Below are 20247 nucleotides of genomic sequence, written 5' to 3' on the forward strand. Positions count from 1 at the left end.
GCTGCATTTTTAAAAGATATATTATATGAATAGTTTATCGAAAATGTCAAAAGGCGATTTGGACGTGTCTGTGGATCTTGTATAGCGATCATGGCGTGAATCTATTTAGCCGCCGGTGACATATCGGATATCTAAGGGCTCTAATGTTGCAACGTGGCTATCGGTAAATATATCCTCGAGATGGACGAGGTATTCGTCAACAATAGATATCTACGTAAAAACGTATCGGAACTATTGAAAATAGAACCGCTAATATTTCAAACCTCTTCAATTAACTAGGATAATTATTCTATTTATGCTTCGGCAACTACATCTGTTTCTCAGTCAAGATCGGAGATGTACGGCGCGAGGTTAAAAATATCTAGCGCGTAAGACAGTATCGGGTAAGATGATATCTTTGCCTTTCACGTTGATCGCGCTTCTTCCACTCTTCGCGGTCGCCTTGAGAAAGGCCGCTCGCGCGTTATTGAGCTCGCTGGTGCACGGTAACGAGACAGCGCTGGAACCTCATAAACGCACGCCGTGAAGGCTCGATGCGGCGGCCAGTCAATTTGCGCGTTCTATACACCGGAGGTGAGTGGGTGCACGTGAAACGACGCCCGAGAGAGACGGACGGGCAACACGGTCGACACGATATCCGCACGTCCGTTCCGTAACGAAGACAACGTCGTCCCTGGCCTTCTTTCGCAGGGAAGGTATATCTCTTCCCGGTCCGTTCGTTTTACGCCGATAACGCGCCACCGTCGTGACCATCAATTCAAGGTAAATCGGTTATAGCGACTAGTTTTCACGTTGCATTTCTCCTCGCGTGCGTTTTCGACACACGTATGAAATTTATATCCCCGAATATTAGGATTGTCCAAGTCATTACCGGCGCCATTCTCTCCAAATTGCCGCGGCGCGCTGTGCCCTTACGAGAGTCTCACGGGAGATATACGCGATTTTCTGGGCGTGATGCACGTTCAATGATTTGCGGGACGCGACGCCGTAAACAATAGCTGTCCGTTCCGAGCGTGATTTCTTCAGGCGGCGACAGTGTTCGATTTCTAAGTATTGGATATCCGTACGACGTCCTGCGATCGATAGTACCGTACGTGCACGGTGCACCGCATGTTTTCGCGATGTCTACGCGAAGGTAAACCGCGCGTCTCTCTCTATCTCTCTTTCTCTTTTTAACGTCGTCGCTTGAGAAATGGTTGTACGCGAGGAGCGATCGTAAACGTCGTGTTTTCGGGAAAGAAGTCTCCCACGTGAGGCGCGGAGTAGTCTACTCTCTCGCTTTACTTCCCGAGTGAAGACCGTGTCGAGAAAATCCTGTACCGAATATCCACGTGACGCACGCCTTTCTCATTTCTCATATCTTCGCTTATCTAGCTCCTTTGAAAGAACGATAGAAGTCGCCGTTATCTTTTCTAACGGTGCTTTTGACTTCGAGCGCGCAAAATAAGTATTTTGTGTAAGCTTTAACTCCCCGTGACTTCAAAAAAAAAAAAAGAAAAAATTTGTGAGATTGCGAAAATAATTGAACGAACATTAATAGAATGGCTCCGGAGTCTGTGACGCCTTCGATTCATGACGGTTCGATTCATGCATATCCATAGAATGGAAAGGTCTTATCGTAGTTGGCCCTGTCAAGAAGTCATTTCCGATTCCGTTGGAGGTAAGTGAAGAAGAGGAAGGGGTTTATTCTCTCATCGCACCTTTCGTCCCCGCGTGCATATTAATCGATTTCTGTCCCGCTCGAGAGGGGTCCTTCGGTGGGAAAGTTCGGCCGACGATGGCAACCCAATCTACGAAAGGCTGCGAAAGCAAGACGCGTCGATCGACCTGCCGACTATTCTCGCCGACCGCAAACTGTGATGGACATCGTCATTAAACTCGACTTCAAGCGCACATCGTAGGTGCTCACCTAGGCATTCGCCCACCTCCCCTCTTTTCCCCCTTCGACGGCAGGCTGCCGTGTATGCGTCATGTGCATGATCTGTGGACGTTGCGAGGGCTGACCGAGCCTGCATCGAGAGGCGCAGAGGTAACCGAAGAGTACGACCGACAGAGATAGAATACGAGACGGCAGGGAGGGAAATCTGAGGGTGAGGACGCACCGGGAGGATGGGTGTTCTCGATATGATTAATGCCCCGCATGCGTGTTCATATGTGGAGGACAGCTGTGAGTGACTCGCGCCCCGCCCAACCACTACCGTCGACATTCGACGGAACGCGCACCTACGGTATGAAGGGGAGACGAAAGAGCGGGTTATCCTCTCCTCTCGCATCGGGATATGCGCCCGCTACGTTACCCTCACGTTGCAACACCACGCGATACTCTCTGTCCCCGAATACATGACGCGTTCGACGCGTATTAACTGGCATTACGGCTGTGATGTGGTATCACTCGCAACCGTGACCCGACCGCGGCCTCTCCGGATGAGCCTGCGGTGCTTCGTGACCCCGTGTTCGCTACTAGTTTTTAACATAATCATGCATAATGCATTTGTAATTTTGTCGACGGGGCGGGGGAGGGGGAAGAAGAAGAAAAATTTGAGAGAGCAAAGTTTTGGACGAATAAAAAGTACACGTGAGATACCGAAAGAGTTAAACGAAAGTAGCATAGTTGCGATAAAATATTATTTTTAACGTGTCTGAAAAATAATGATTTATATCCGAGTAATGTCACAATTTTTTTTTTTTACGGCGCATGAGAGTTATTGTCTTTATAGTATCATCGAGGTAAAGGAAACGTGCATCACCCATGATTTTGACCGAGTACGCGCAAGACGATGCCGCGAACAGGATGATTTATTCTACGACGACTGGTGGCGACGTTTAATTAACCGTACGCGGCTCAAGTTCTCCCATTCTCGCAAAAGTAAGCGTTACTTCAGGTAATGCGCGCGAAAAATTATGAGTGTACGAAACGAGATTAACCGTTTCCGTGCTTTTCGTGCACCGCCCGTGTCGTCACGTTCACTTCTTTTCTTCGTGCTTCCACCGCGCGCATTTCTCGCGAAACTTTTCTCAGGGAATTGCACCGGACCTTACTATACTAGATTATACGACGATAAAAAAATTTATCGCGATCATCGCGCCGCGCACGTACAAGCGCATCTCTCTTTCCGAAGATTAATTTTTAAGGCGAGACATTATTCAGACGTGTCGTAATTAACACGCGGTTCGGTATCAAATACTCGCAGTATTGATGCGGAAAATTATGTTTTCAAAACGGCGAAACTTTCTTCGTGTAATTCCCGTTTTTTTCATTACTCGACTTAATGTTCATCATAAAAAAGATGCGAGACGTTGCGCTGTCGTACAGAAAGTAAAAAAGTATTATCTGATACTTGATGCAGAATTTTTACGTACATCGTTCTGGAAAGAAAATGTACAATGCGCAAGTATAAACCTTCCACCAAGTCTACAAAAGTCGTAAAATCCCTTATTTTGTTCCTCTCTTGTTACGCCCGTGTTTTTTTTATAAAGTTTTCTTCGCTGATACTCCGCGTGAATTAGAAATTAAAAGCCATAATGTTTTCGAGTGTATGTATTCGGCAAGGCTGTGCTAACAGAAAATTATATCGTCAAAAATTTTACCCTCAAGTTCGTACATCTTTTTATTTTTTATTTTATTATTTTTTTTTTTTTTATATATAAGAAAGGCGTGCGTATCTGTTATTTTATAAATGTTATTACTCGTTTATGTTAATCAGCCCACCCTAAAGTAAGAAGAAAAAAAAAGAAAGTAATTTATGTCTTCTGGATAGTTAAACTAAATTATTTTCTGCAAAAAATAATGCGCGTGATCTCACTACGATGCTTACAGCGATGCTCTGTTCTATTTGCTAGGTTAATTAGAGGCTAATTACGTTCCTATGTATATCTACGGATAGTCTTGTTATTCGCGTTAATACCTCGGCTTTCATCGCTTTTGCTCGGCATGTAGCTAGTTAAAACTTACGACACCAACGCTAAGCTTAGTGTTCCCCCTTAACTCTTCTCCTTCTATTACACTGGTTGCTCCCAGATTTCATTTCGTCGTCAACGCAAGGGACCAATTCGCTTTACGCTTAAGTTTTTATCTGTTGACGCTTATCCCTCTGTAGGTAAATGAAAAATTACACATTCTTCTAATTTTTTTTTTATTTTTGCATCTAAATTTGAATTTGTTTCGCAGGGAAGGAAAACGAAAAACAAACACGTTTAAATGATTTTCAACGAGTTTGTTAAATATTTGTCAAAACTAAATGAAAGAACGTATATACATAAAATTGGATGAAAGAATGTGTAAGCGCTTGACGACTTTAATGCGATCTGATTTATTGCAACGCGGTCAGCGAATAAGTGATACGGGTACATCGCGAGTCAGACAACCTATAATGAATCGTTAACCTACACATACAACGTGACAAATAATTTTGTTTCGCCGACGAAAAAAAAGCACAGATAAATATATTCCGTGGATAATTATTCTTACTGCGACGGTCGATTACTTGATCGAGTAATCGCGGAATTTCTCGCGATTTGTTGCCTAAAATAAATCGCGGCGACGTATTTATATTCAATGTGGCTCACAGTAGGACCTTAGATGCCAAACAGGCGGAATTACGAAAGATATCGAACAGAGATCGAATTCGATTTGCAATATGCACAAGGGGTGGTGGACGGGGGCTCCTGTTCGGGCAGCGGGGCAAGGTGGGGAGAGGAGCGGGCACTTCGATTGAAAATAGTTCGGTTTCAATCTCGCCCCATCTCAGCGGTGCTCCGGAGCTCCTGAATAAACACTGACTTTCTCGCTTCACCTCACTCGGAATCAATTCTAGGCGAATAACCGAGGTGTTAAGATCACTCAACCCGCGACGGCGGCGGCGGCGGCGACGCCCGTCCTTGCGGAGAATACACGTGGGATGAGGACGAGATTCAAGGAGCTTCCCGAAAAGAGACATTTCTAACGCTCCTCCCCCTCCTAACGGAAACCAACCACGCTCGAAAAAAAAAACTACGACGGAAAGGAAAACGGCGGGAAAATCTGCAACCTGCGCGCCGATGCAGCATCGCGCAAACACATCCATCATACCGCACGTTGCGGATTAGGTCCTATCTGCGGGATAGAATCTCGTTACCAGCGATGATAACATGCTCGTCGCGACAATTTTTTTTTCCTCCTCTTTCCCTTCTTCTTTTTCTTATTGGTGCGAGATTCAGTGTGATACAAGCAATGACGAAATATTTTCGAGCTGTGCTACCACCAACCTATATAACTCTTTTACACACGGGGGTTGAAATAGTGTTTGCCTTAGCGGGGAACTCACATCAGTTCACGGAACATGTTTTCGTTACATCAAGTTGAGTTGCAAGTACTCCGATTACATCGTCATAAGTGCTCTGACGCTCAACAATTTAGCACTGCGCGGAAACGTATATAGAATACTTTTTACATATTTTCTACTACGGAAAGGATTTTAAATAATCCGCATAAATTTTTTAACAAGAATGTATTATTGTATAAAAAAATTTAAAATATTATCTTGTCACGTATTACATAAATCTTTATAATTAATAGAATTTTTATTAATGTTTTTTTTTTAATTGTGATTTAATTTGAAATTAGGCAAAATAAAATGTATCTATGTCATTGTTTATGTCATTTATGTCAAATAAGATGGGATTTTTAACAATATTTTTTAATGATTCATACTAACTATTTCTTCGTTTAAATTAATCCTGCCTGTTATCTATCTTAAATTTTAATGTTCACAAATTACGCGCTCTGTTAACATGATACATCGCATCGCATATCGTGGATACTGTCGCATTACACGCAATGTGCCCTTATAATAAAAAATATCAAGCAATTGAGAATTAAATGTGTAATCTTTCATGACTGGATATTACGTTAACGTGGACAAATTGTATATGATAAAAGAGACTTGTCAAGCTCGTAACAGACAGTCATAATTTATTTTTAAATAAATTTTTATTCTTGTTTATATTTATATAACATTAAACAAAACTACATGAAACGAGAAAAGTTTTAGCTTTTAAAGCATTATGAATCGTTGCAATTTCATGCTTCGTTAGACTTTAACTTAATAAAATAGATGTCACAGTCCTAAAACACGTTGTAAATTTTCTAATGTGTAAATTACGAGTACGAGAATAGCAATAAAGGCGACAAAGTACAACAAAAATATTTTTACCGAACCACGAATAACGATTCGATTTATTTTTTAAACAAATGGCTACATAAATCACGGTCTCTAGTAAGTAATCGAAACCACGTCATGAATTAAATGATCAATAGTTTTCGAAAATAAATTGGGGCGCTCGTGTTGGATTTTCGTTTTCGGGGTTACCCCGGGGTTGTCTAACGTTATAATAATTAATTTCTGTCGTTTACAGTGTTCCGCGAAGTTTTCGAAAAATCGCGTCTCGAAAGATTAATGATCCGATGGGCCTGCTGATTTAGCAGTGTAATGATATAATGGATTTAATCGTCTCCGACGAGCGGAACGTTCGATCAATCGGACTTGCAATCCGGCGTGACTCTCTATTTACTTCTAATTTAATCATTGCATGACCGTCGACGGCATATAGCTCACATCTGCATCCGACAGTGGTACAGGCACGTAGTAAATGTATAGCGACGCTATAGCGACGTGCACAAATGGTTGCGCAACGTATAAATTCCATCGCTGTCTCGGGTCTCATATGGAGCGTGCCATTGAAACGTGTTTTTGCTATGAATTCGACAAATATTTGCCCGCGTGACATGGGAAGGTTGACACATGCCGTTATGGAAAAAACCGCGAGCGATAAGAGATCAATCGCGTGTACGTTATTTCGCGGTGCGCAAAATTGCATAACCGGGCGACGAAGAAAATAGCGGGGTTACAATCAATTTTCGTATAGCGATATACGCGGTGAAATCAATTTTAATCGCGCTGTTATATCGAGAGCGAAATATCAGTTTTTCAGTAGAACGTATCGCGACATATTAGATAGAGATCGTGTTTATTAACGGTAACTGTTGTCGGAAATATTATTTTTATTTGCAGAGGCTCAAACTCCCATTTCGTTTTTCTATTTACCCTCGTTCCCTATAAAATCGACAAAAGTCGTTTCAGAGAGCACAACCAACGTCATCTTTATGACGTGATTTACGAATGACCGTATTTCGTGTTGTAAAATTAATAAAATCGACTATTGTTGTCACTTTGTTCATTTACCGGTTCGCGCTGGCTTTTCCAGGCGTTTAAGATATTTATATGACGCAAGATGATATTTTCAGCCGTTTTCCGAGTGCATACACAAAATGTACGGCTCGTCGCGGCGTTTGCTGATCCTCTCCGCTTGTTCTTCATCCCCCCCGTTTTAGCCTATATCTTCGGCTTGTGTTTCCTACTGCCAAGTCCTCCGCCCCCGTCGGCCACTCGTACACGCGTTTGCTTCGTTTTCTCTCCGCAGTATTTCTTTGCTCTCCCCGAGATCGCGCGCTTTTTCCAACAATTTTCCCTCCCGTCTCGGTAATAATTGAATTCGCGTTACGTCTCGGCTACCGCGCGAGAAGCCCAGAAAGTAAAGACGAGCCGCGCGCGCAAGCGATCGTGGACTTTTCGCATTTGAAATTGAGAGGAGAAGAATAATAAAAAGACAAGCGAGGCTGAAACAAGGCAAGTTGCCGCGTATTGCGTCTCTTGTCGTTGCGGCAATCCGATTAGACGGATCCGCGGTATGCGGGCGCGGACTGTGAAAAGCCATCCTTTGATTTTGAAACTTAATTTGCTCATCGAGCGGGAACAAAGAAAACCGTGCACGCCCGTTCGCTTAACGAGGCTTCGCTTCCGTCTTTATCGTGAAATTTTCACCCGCTTACGCCTCAAAGGCGTTATCGTCTTGGAAAATACCATCTATACATCGATAGTGAAAACTTATGAATTTAATGCGATAATTTAATGCCATTTTATATAAACGTTCGTTTTTAATTGTGTGATTTTGTTGTAAATATGTATATTTATAAAATTATATACAAACGGAGGAAAACGACTTTTAATCACTTGGTTAATGGATTTACAAATACGTTTATTCAATTACCGTAATTAATTGAAAATTCGATGTATGCAGTCTGCGAGCACGTCACATTTTACAATATATGTATATTCTCGTCGTATATAAAATTGTGCCAGCGCGAAGTAAAAATATACGGATATAATTAATAATTTGTTCTTTTACGCCAATAAAATTGCTAAATTAAAACGAAATAAATTAGTTTGCTATTTTTTCATAACCGAGGAATAGCGTGCAAATTAATTATTGATTTTTTGTTCTAAATCTAAATTTTATTAAGCATGTTTTATTGCATGATAATTTAGTACATCTTATATTAATACCTGACAACTACCTTGATATTTAACGAAAACCATCTTCAGCGACTCGAAAGCACGAGTAAAAGTTATTTAATTACCGGGATAAAGATAGCATGGAATAGCAATTCTCATTTATGCGGAAGCACTTTGTTAATTTTCAAACATTATATTGTAACAGAATCTAACGGTCTTCTTACTAGTTCACGCTCGCACCGTTGGCTTTTCACCAAATTATCTTTCGTACTCTTAATAATATTAAAATAATGAACAAAAGAAAGAAGAAAAAATTTATATATATATATAAATGTATAAGCTAAAATTTTAATTCGAAGTACAAATATAAATACCTCGCCATCGTGAATAGCATCCATCAGCACGATTAAATCTTTTTGCAATTATTTGGAAACTACCCTGCATGCACCGAATCCTAGTTATCCCAAATCCGTTGGGTGTATCAAGTGTAGTGACCGTGCTATGTGCCATTCCCACCAATTCCCACCCCCTTTTTTTTCAAACAAGCACGGGTAACGATTATTGCACTTTTTTCCTCGGCTATTTGGTATGCATTGTTAAACGAGAGTTCCCGTGGCGAAAAAAGCGGCTTACGCGACAGCGATCGATTTAGCGTCGTTTACTTTCCCTTAACAGAAAGTTTTTTTTTCCCGCCTCTCATTGTGCGCACCGTGTACCGTATGCAGGACCGGAGATTGTTTTCGCTGCTCCGCGGGACTCGAAATAGGAAAAACACGCTGTTTGCTCCTCTAGAATTTTCCGCAACGCACTCAAAACGGAAGACAGTAAATTTTCGCCTGCTACGTCTGCCACGCTAAATGATTTACGCCCAACGCGTATTCCCAAATACGCGATACACACGAATTTCGGTTATTTGCGTAAAAGTTTCACGGCACGCAAGTTCGTTTCTGCGATAATTCACGGCGCGTGTTCCGCGTGTCGCATAATAGCTGCATCGTTAAAATAATTTTAATGCTTCAAAATATAAATTGCTTATGTATTTTTGCGTTGTGAAAAAAAAAACGAACACACCGATAACAATTACGATCTTTACAACGTAATACGATTTAATAATTGTGTTGATATATGGTGCATTTATTGTTTCAGCGCGAACTTTGGTCGGAGTTCTTGGATTCGGTAGAATCGTGAATATAACGCTGCCGTGAGAGAGAACGTAAGTTGAATTTTTTAATTAATTAATGGCTTCCATGATCCACTGACATTAATCACATCTATATTATAAATTATAATAGAATTAACTCGCAAAGGCAAATTTTACCCCGCGTTCGCTAATCTAATTTTTATAATTATCGTAATTTACTTAGTCATTGATTAATAATATATACATATATATGTTCTAAAAAGATGAAAAAAAATATGATGTTAAATAACTTATTGATTTTAATCTGATACTATCATTACTGATTACTTTCTTTAAATCACTTTTATAATTATAATTCGGTGAATTGCTACTCTTAAAATTATTATTAATTTTGTCACTTTTCAGTTATTTATTTTTCTTATAATTAACGATTGGAAATGCAATTCTGTACTTAATCATATTTTACAATATTCATTATTATATCATAAAAGAGGTTACGATAACAAAATGGACTTGAAAAATTACATATTGTATTATTCAACGAATATATTAATATTAATAAGCATTTCATTTATTTTCTATCGCTTAAATATTAAATTATTTGCAAGAGTAAGTCAAACCCGAAACTGTGATTTGTCCGATATTTATGATCCGTGTCACATACTATTATTAGTTTCATCTTTAAAGAAATTATATATATTGCGAGCTAAAATAAGATCTCGTCTTTGACAAACAATTCATACTTCCATTTATCAATAACGAATGCTCCGAGCTCCGTTTCGTGTTCGTCACATTAACATTTCTTCGCAAAAGTCGTGTCCGTCGCGTCAACCCTCCCCTTTCCGCCCCGAGTCAAATGACAAAGCATTGCCATGTTTCTCAGAGCTGACACAGGCTGCATAATGACAACAAAGCGAACAATGAAAGTAATGTTGGAGTTCGTCAGTACTATCCTTCGACAGTTAATATCAATAGAAACGAAGATAAAAAAGAGCAGCATAAAAGCGTTCGGAACGAAAGAGAACACGTTCTCGTTTTCTTGAAATTGCTTTACTGTCGTATGTTATCAGAGAAAATATCTTTTATCTATGCAGCTTTTATAGAATACGAACAAGGAAAAAGAAATAATCAGGATAAAACTGACTGCCCGTATGAACGGATAGAAAGATGTACATATAAGACTGTATTAAAAGCTTATCTTTTTTTTTTTTTTTTTTTTTTTTTTCTCTCTTCTAAGCCAGGCAGTTTGATGCGACGAGACACTGATCTCAACGTCAGAAGATTAAAAGCGCCCCGAGTAGCACAAAGAACTTTTGACTCTTAAGAAATCTGTCCTCACTCTGAAATATTTATCTAATCAATTCGTATCCTAACTATACGAAAGACTCGAAATTATCTCGAGAAGTAATATCACCTCTGAGGATTAATCATCTAATCACTATTAAACGCACGCTCGTGGTAGAATAGAAGGCTCTTTGGCCCCTTTGTCCAGGTATGACAGTAATCACCAGTGTAATCAGATTCCACGGTGTAATCGAAGCGAAAACGGGACGTGAGTTTCGCGGACTAGTCTCCTACATCGGCTTACGCAAGTGTGGAAACGACTTTGACGATGCCCTGATAGTTTCGTGTGACCTAAAGTTAATAACCCCGCGGTGCGGCGCGGAACTTTCGCGGACAATGTTCCCAGCCGCAAATTTATAAGATTCGGTCTTATTTGAAAAGTTTATGCAATTTCGCGGTCCCCGGCACACGGCCTGTAAATATTCGGCCGAACTTCGAACTTTCGGAATAACGCAGCCGAAGAGTTTATCGAAGTGTGCGGATACTACGTAGAGATCAGATATTGGAAGAAACGTAACGAGACATATAAATCCAAATCGACGTGATTGACGGGAATCTTGTTGGAAAATATCAATTAACTATAAGCAAATTATAAATTAAATACGAGCGCGTGCACATCAATAATTTAAAATAATTATTCACATAAATAACAAATATCGCGTACTTTCGCGTATATGAATATCGAAATACGATTGCGTAACATAATTTCAAACCGTGTATTGATTGTAAATAAGCGTAATTTATTTTTAAAGACTGTACGAAACCCCAAATCTATTTAATACACGTATGTTCATAATGATTTCGGTTTCAAAAATTCTTTCGTTGAAAGTAGGTTGAATACAAGATTGATTCTTTAACGCGCGTGTATGTACCGAATAAAATTACTTCCCGATGAACGCGTTTTATTTATCATGTTTACAGTTAGATACAAGAAGAATTTATTGCCTCATATTGTGAGATACGAGCGATGAACTCGAATGGAATTCTCAACTCTAGACGTGAAATAATCTTGCAAGAGTTAAAATTTTTCTCAAGCACTTTGTGCCCCTGCCTTGATTTTACATAACTCGATATTTATCTGTTAAATGTTTTTATTGGCAAAATTTAATTTTTGGACAAAAGTATTTTGTTCACCTTACTACCGTTGCATTTAAAGTTAAGCGTATATATTTTAAAAAGGAAAGAATTCAGCAAGACATTGAAGGAAATATTTTACAAAAAGAGGTGGACTCGTTTTCAAGGAAAAGAATTTTTTTTTAACAAGCACATCTCCAGAAGGAAGATCAACAAAGGTTGCTTCGAGAGAAACGACCCGAGCATCGCGTTGCCTTCAGCACGATAATTTTTAATTCATCCAATCTCGGATGCGCCTCGCGTACCTCGTGAAAAAAAAAAGGGATAAAAATTTTCAGGCCAAAATGAGTTAAAGCGAAGCTTCTAACGTCCACGGCTTTTCCCCTCGGATGGCACTGTTAAGTAGCGCCGTTCTGTAGATGACTGCGCAAGATATAATTTCAATCATATTCTACGTAGAAACGCAATTGTGCTGCGCGCGCGAGCTAGACGCATTATACGTATTATAGGTAAGCAGATATTCGCAAGGATGCGGAATTCAGTTACACAAAGGCGTGTCATCGAGACCGTGAATGCGGCAGGTGCATATCGACTTAGTGTCTGTGTAAATATGCTCCGCTATACGTCTCCGGTTGCGTTTACATTTCGCCGCTTATAGAGAAAGTTTCCCCCGTTGTAAAGAACACGAGATATTACACCTGTAAGCACGCGATCGTCTCACATCGAGTGGCGCTGCCTTTACACGGTATTTATAGACGTAATTTCGTCTTCCGAGGAGAATTATGAATAGCTACCTTTATATCTTTTCAAATTATGAGTTAGCAAAACTCTGAAATTCGCTCATTTCGACGACGCGAGCTTTTCATATATTCCTAGAGATGCGAATTCGATACATTGGCCGAGTTGTACGATTATCGCGCTGTTCCATATTGATGTCACTTTCCCAGAAATAGACACGATTCTAATTGATTCCATAATTGATAAAGCAATCTAATAACCTGTTCGATGCACGGACACCATATTTATATCGCCCACCCGAAACACGTTTAATTTGGAGACAAAAAGTACATGCAAAGTACATGCATGTTTTCCGAAAGTATTTATAAGATATTATTCACGATTAAAATTATATCTACATATCGTGACGTACAGCGACACACGCGACTCATTTGTATTCTTAACGCAGAAATAAAACGATCAAATAAAGCTACTAATTCGCAATTCTAGTGGCGCTCCGGCAGTCAATGATGGAACGGGCTAACGACTCCGTCCTTATTCTCCGCTAATTAACTATTAACGACTTATCGGGAAAAAGTGACCTCGGTCGAGAGTTCACGCTCTATCCGAGAGCGCCAACGAGCACCGCGTTTATAATTAGAAAGTCGATTACGATGGTGCCCCCGTCGTTGTGCTGTGACCCAGCGTAATGAAAACAGCACCCCTCCGATAATTCACAGAAAACACCGCGTTTTTCTTCGGAACTGATCCGGGCGGCGGCACGATTGACTAAACTCGTTCGTTTCTTCGCGCGCAAATTGATCACGGTCACGGCGAAAATCCGGCCGTGTCACAACGTTGTTATATCGCGTATTATTTTGCCATCGAGTAATTCGCGCGACGCAACGTCTGATCTCAACGTCTAGTCAATATTTATCGAATGCACAGGATCTGCAGCCCGCTTAAAGCGTGTAATTTCGCGCGACGAAACCGGGATCAGCCGAATAAATAAACCTGATTCCCAGACACGAGCATATTGAAGCCGCATTATTTGCTCCCGCTCAACTGCAAAGTCTCGATTGACTTCAGACGATACCCGCGTGTAGTGATATGTCGTATCACACGCGTGCTTTAATTGAATTTTCCGATTTGAGAAACTGGATATAGCCACATTTCCGTTTCGAACGATAGACAGAAAATGATATAATTAAACGTTCATCAGTTATTTATTTATAATTTCTGTTTTGTGACTAAATATTTTTTTATTTTATTTTATTAACGATGATTAAAGATAAATTATATTTTACTAATGACCAAATTATCTCAAAGTGGAAATCGACTGTCATCGTAAGAAGTCAAATTCCTAAAATGTAGACGGCGTAAAGCGCGTTTGAGTAATAACGTGTAAACCGCGGGGTAAAGATTCTTAGTTAGTTAGACAATGTTTCTGTAACTAAGTCAAGCCGGAGGTCACAATAATAACTTTAAACTCACTTTGTGCGGCGCGATTGCATCGAAAACGAGATTCTCCTTTTCGCCTCACGGCCATTTGTATCACGACCGGGTAATTTAACAAAAAGTTGCTCGCGATATTTCGTTATTACGCTTAAGCGCCTCCAACGACGACAGAGAGAGAGAGAAAGAGAGAGAGAGAGAAAAGAGAGAACGAGAGAAAGAGAGACTGAATCTCTAAGAAGTTTCAATGGAGCGCGCTGTACATGAGCGTTTTTCTCGTCGAAGTCCTAGTCCACGTACAAGCCCTCTCGCTTTAAGCGTTATCTCAAAGTACATATAACACATATAAATCCGTCCGCCATAACTTCTTTGATATTCTCGAAAGACAGCCACGCGGCCGTCGTCATCGTTCAATAATCCTTATTTCCGTCGGGAAAAAGTTTCCCGCAGGAAACAAGCAGCGGTATTGCGCGCGTTCCTCAGTTCTTCGCAAATTACAAATTAAATTACAGGCACTTTCGTGGAAAGTGCAAAAACTTCCCAAAAACTTATGGCCGCGAATCACTTACAGTAATCTGCGTCTTACTTGCGCGATCGCCTCGCGATGGAAAAGAGAAAGGAAAAAGTATCAGTATTGCGACGCTTTTCTCTCCCGCCCCGCCGGGATTTTCTTTTTCCCTGCTTTCGAAAGACCCATATTTACGCGTAGCTACCGCGACGAAAGTTGCATCGTAACCGCCGCTTTTGTAAGTCATTAATAAGCATCGCGATATCCGCCCACCCACTCGTCGTACCGATCGTTACATCCGCCAATCATCGGTCGCTCGGTGTGTTTCGCGAGACCTTACTTCATGCGCGAAAATATAGGACGGGCAGAGAGATCCGGCAGGGATAACCACCGCCTCCGGTGTGTTGGCTCGCATGATTGATGAAATTTGTGTAGGAGCAACAGGGCATACTTGCCGCGCGCCCTCCGGGAACGGAACGCTCTTGATTGATAGAGGGTGCTCGAATTTGAAATTCCGCCCCGCGGAAAGTTGACCGCCTAGCCTCCCTCTCTCTCTTTCTCTCTCTCTCCCCCTCTGTGTACAATGTTTTTTTTTCTGCGTGGCACGCGAACGTGTCCACCAGACACGCACACATCTGCGTCGGGCAACTTCCGCGTTTCCGCGTCCCGCAACGAGACGAGTGGGTGGTTCCTTCCGGTACGAACACACACGCCGCGCCAAAGGACACCCGACTCGTTCGTCCATCGTTCATCTGGCCTAAAAGCCGCTCGAGTCCGCACACAAGCTCCTCACTTTCCCCATATCCCCGTCGGCTTACCCGGTTATTTTACAAGTCAAATGCGGTCGATCGATATTACGCGACTAGGATCGAGGGAAAACAGGACCGACGCCGTGAAGCCGCATCGGAGCGCGGCAGCGAGAGACGAGTGCACGAATCGAAGCTCAACGCATACGCGATGCAAACGCACAAGTATCGTCTTTTAGCGTCTCTCACCGTTTTGCCCGTGTAATATTAACTCTCCGGACGTGCCTTTCCCCCGGAATATATTTCATGGAAGAGAAAACGCGCCCCGTTTATACGTCGTAAACTGTATACACGCCGGAGCAGCGTGTCGCAGTTCAAAGAGCACTGTTTTAGCTTCGCATCTAAAACCGCGCGGGCAAAGGGAAGGATGAAGCGTGCGTGCCAGTTTTAAAGGACGATACGCTCGGTACATACGTATTTTGACCCTGTGGCGGGACCTCCGATCGCGTTCAAAAGAACTACTCTCTCGCGGTCGCAACACTAAAATCTCCGAGTTGCAGGCAAGTGCAGTAGCCGCTTTTGCGGGTGTACGACTTCGGAAAGTTCGGCGCCGCGCCAAACTAGTATATGCGAAAAGTTACTGAAAATCTACAACGGCGTTTCCCTATAGATTCCGGCCGCTGTCTTCGGTGAATACTTTTTCGTTTCTCCGCAAATTAGTCTCGCGACGCGTTGCTTGCTTTTGTGCCCCATGAAACGAGTAAGTCATGTCATTTCGAGTATTATATGTTTTAATAATTTACCGACAATGTTGATTAATATACCTACTATCTTTATACCTTGAATCATACATAAAACTTCACCGCAGTCCCAACACCGATACGATTTATCATTAGCGAATAAATTCTAGAATCGCCTATAATTATTTTGTACTAAAATTTCCTCTAAATCCTGTTCAACGATAAATCCGTTTTGGATGTCGTAAATAAATATGTACTATACGCTAAGTTGTATAACGTTTAATGATTCCTCGATCCATTTAATATAATTTATTTCCTCATTGATTCGCCGTAAGCGCATTATGGTCGTAAAAGAAATAATGCGAATGTAACGAGACTGATTAGAGATTCATAATTCTTTACCAACTAATCCTATCTTGAAAAAGCCATCGTTGCTTTTTCACAATGTCGATTGTCTCACTTCTTGCCGCGAAAATAAAGGTAAGCCCACCCAAATTTTATTATTTCGTTAATTTCGAATTAATATTTTTATACTTCTATTTTTTAAACAAAATGTAGAAATTTAATCTTTATTGCTTTTTCGCGGTGCTCATATATTCCCTCCCTTAATTTTGTGACGCGAGAGTTAAAAACGGTCTAAATATTGTTTTATTCCTTTTAAATACTCTAAATTTTTTTTAATTTTCCTATGCTAGGATGCGTTATAAAAAAAATCATTAAACTTACCAATCAGTATGAACAACAGCGGAGTTGTTGTTACTGCAACGATAATCCTGCAACAAAGAATTATAAAAATTCAATTATAGAAAGATCAGAATTATTTCTATTATGCTAAAAAAAAAAATTACGCCTCTTTAATACATTTTTTAAAATACAAAACCAAAGTCAAATTATTTAACTAAAATTTCTATAAAAATTTAATTTTTCTGCAATTAAAAATTTTTTTGTTTACAAAAGAATTACAAAATATTAATTTATACTATTGAAACGTTCTTAGTAACACAAAATTAATATAATTTTATTCAAATAAAAAATTATTTTTACCATTGGGTTGCTCCGCTGATGCAAGAGCCCTTCCTGGGCCTCCTCCTCCTCCTCTCAGTCAGTCTTGGATGTCGGATCGTCCTTCCTGTCGATACAAGACACTCGCGAAACCGTACACGGATAAACTACAACCGCGCGATAATGTTCGACACTCCCGGTTTTAAAGATCATTCAACAAACGCCCGATACTTTAACGATAATCGCGACACGACCGACGAACCGCCGGCGATTCGTTTATTAATTTTTGTCGGCGACGAATACTTCCTGAAAATCTCTTTCGGATTTTATCTAAGCAAGAACAAAAGTTCTGCTTGGAAAAAATCCTTGGAAAACTGTACAATATTAGTGATATGCAAATAAATAAAATTAGTAAATGTATAATAACTAAAGCTAATTGTTAAATGTATTACACGCGAATCACACGATTTTTTATATTACCATTATTTTAAGTTTTTTAAAATTATGTTCGCAGTGAAACTTTATTATAAGTTTATTTTATATTTATTAATATTTTTTTTTACGTAGAGATCTCTTATAGATCTCCTAGTGTTAGTATAATACAAGCATGCAACTCACTACTTTTTGATGCGCAGCAGCGGAGATTTTTTGGCAACGATGAGCTGTAACATAAAAAGAAAAGAAATAAATTTTAAAGATGTCGAATAAATGTTTAAAAACAAATTTACGCGCGTCTATTAATTTTTTAATTAAATATTAAAAAATATAAATTATTTATGAATGAAAAAGAGATCCTTACCCTGGGGTTGCTCCGCTGAAACAAGATGCCTTTCCGAGGCCTGCTCCTCCTCTCAGGATGTTGGACGTGGGACTGGGTGGTCTGAGGATGGTTTTCCACACACTAAATATTCCTGTTTCCTTCAAATTTCCACCTGAAACAAAACAGAATTTTGGTTAGAAGCTATCCTTAATGGTATACTGAATAAATACTATCCGCGTAAAAATTATTGAACGCAAAAGTTAATTCGCGGCAGCGATATCGTTATTTATCAAATAGAATTACTTTTCCGTACTGCGTTATAATCCACTCGGTGCGGCGTACTGATAAGGAATGTGGTAGTGGGAGTAGTGGGGAAACCTCGCGCGAGCGTCGGCCGCATAGCCGAAGGCCAAGGCCAAGGCCAACATTTGTATACAATCCTTAGCGAAGTTCAACAAAGCGTAAAAAAATGCATACTCGAAATAGTACTTTAAATATCATGTGAAATACTATGCCGAGTTATAACTTTGTAAAAGTGAATAATATTCGGCATTGCATATCACATGTTAATCAAAATAATATTTAAAGTATAAGCTCCTTTACATTTCACTGAACTTTATAAGGATATCAGAAAAATACTTTTATTTGCGTAGGTAAAAATGTTAATTTACTCTGTCGTCACAAACTCTTCCTTTTGGGCCTCGTTCTCTTTTTCCTTCTCTTTTGATGTCATCTGCATGCAGTGGAAAGCACGAAAGCCACAGCTGTAAATACATAAAAGAGCTATTGAATACAATATCAAATGAAACCTGCGCACACGCTGGGCAATACTCGCGTTACTCACCCTTTTAAATCTTTCTTCGAGCATTAGAACGGCGCTCCGGCGCTTCCGATAAGAAGTCTGACCTACTCAACACACTGGCTGCGGTGGCAAGGACACGTTCGTTGTTGCCTCGTGTGCGTACCTCGTCCGTGTGCGGCAGAAGGCCCGTACGCCGGCTGCTCCGACTGCCGACCGCCGAGCGCGCACGAGCCCGATCGAGAGCGTCCGACTCTTTATGGCTCTACCGCGACGTCCTAGTACACTGCTGAAAATGATTAAATATAAAATAATATTCTTCAACGTAAAAGAAGCACAAGTAAATCACTCGCGCGCTCTGTAACGCCCGGTTTAATCAGGGTTATGTCACTATTAAATATGAATAAAATATGAACCTCTTTTACGCGACTCTGAACGACACTCGCGTTTTTAAGTTTTGCAATATTTCTCCCGATTATTTGATTGACGCTCCCGGGAACACAGGGTCGACGAATCGGCCGCAGCGGCGAAGACGCGTTTGCTTCTTACCTTTATCTAAGCGGACATAAAAAGACACGGCGCGAAGTATTAACGTCGTCACAAAACGAAAAGTATTTTACGCCAAGTTTTCACTTACCGGTACTCTCCGGGTAGAGAACTCTGATTCTTGGCGCCAAATCTCGTTGGCCGATAGCGTTGTTCGTCACATACAGTGCAAAATTATTCATTGCGCACGGAACTCTGTGTCTGCTTCCTTCGCACTTTGACCGATGACTCGCGCGAGGCACGTACGCTTACGCCGTCTGCTGGCTCCCTCTCGGCTGCTGACCACCGAGTGCGTTCGAGCCCACCTAACCATTCCCGACTCTTGTTTGTCTCACTCACACGTACTCTCACGTATGGGTCGCGAAGGATTTTAAACAATGGTTATTCTGCCGAATATTTAATTGAATATAATTTTTAATGTAAGTATTACGACTTTTTAACTGGTGAAACGTAACGAGACGTGTCTACATCAGTCATTACTGATTAAACTAAGAAAATGAATATTATTGATATTCGAATATATGTCTCAATTACATTTAAAGAGAAGCGTTAAATTAATAAAATAAATGTATTTAATATAAAATAGTTTTCTCTAATGTAAAAGAAGCCAAAGTAAATAACGTGCGCGAAACGCTCTAGTTTTATTTTAAAAGGATATAAAAACATTTTCTATTCAAGAAATTTAATTGTTACCGCTATGTGCCGTCTCCCTAACCTAAAAGAATTAAATACGCGAATTTAGAAACGCTATCTATTAATGGACGGTTTCGGAATGTCTCGTAATGTATTAAATTCTTTTTCACAGAGACATAATAGTGCGCTCAAGTACTTTCTCTCACTCGGCGATTCGAACCCGTAGAGAGATCCGGGACGAATTGTACTTCCGCTCGTCGGTGGAAAGGCTAATTTGATGCACAATCTCGGGCTCCACGGCGATAATAAAAGGGGTGAAACTTGTTTTAGTCGTCGTGCTGTATTAATTTAACTTCGGCGACGCGTCGACACGACGCCGGGCGTCGGAGAGCGCGCAATGCTGTAACGGTATTAAACTAAATTGCCAACAGTTCTCGGCAGGGTGTTCCGTC

At 40.6% G+C, this 20247-nt stretch overlaps 1 protein-coding gene and 1 long non-coding RNA gene across 6 annotated transcripts in view; one reads left to right on the forward strand and one right to left on the reverse strand.

Annotated features, from left to right (window-relative positions):
- Kek5 (kekkon 5) overlaps positions 1–20247 on the forward strand; it is a 188598-nt gene that overhangs the window by 163147 nt on the left and 5204 nt on the right. For 4 of the 5 annotated variants that reach the window (XM_070654836.1, XM_070654835.1, XM_070654837.1 and 1 more), the window contains one exon: positions 9477–9543. The gene's annotated coding sequence lies outside the window, so the exon portion shown is untranslated. Of the gene's footprint in view, positions 1–9476; positions 11250–20247 lie in introns of those variants that run through there. The other variant, XR_011545579.1, reaches the window with a different exon arrangement.
- LOC139101586 (uncharacterized) lies at positions 15916–19022 on the reverse strand. Its single transcript, XR_011545580.1, has 3 exons — positions 17857–19022; positions 17676–17719; positions 15916–17431 (listed from the first exon to the last, which is right to left on the reverse strand). It is a non-coding gene; the product is annotated as an uncharacterized lncRNA (long non-coding RNA).

The sequence above is a fragment of the Cardiocondyla obscurior genome, linkage group LG04, assembly GCF_019399895.1.
Source record: "Cardiocondyla obscurior isolate alpha-2009 linkage group LG04, Cobs3.1, whole genome shotgun sequence".
In the NCBI taxonomy this organism is placed as follows: domain Eukaryota; kingdom Metazoa; phylum Arthropoda; class Insecta; order Hymenoptera; family Formicidae; genus Cardiocondyla; species Cardiocondyla obscurior.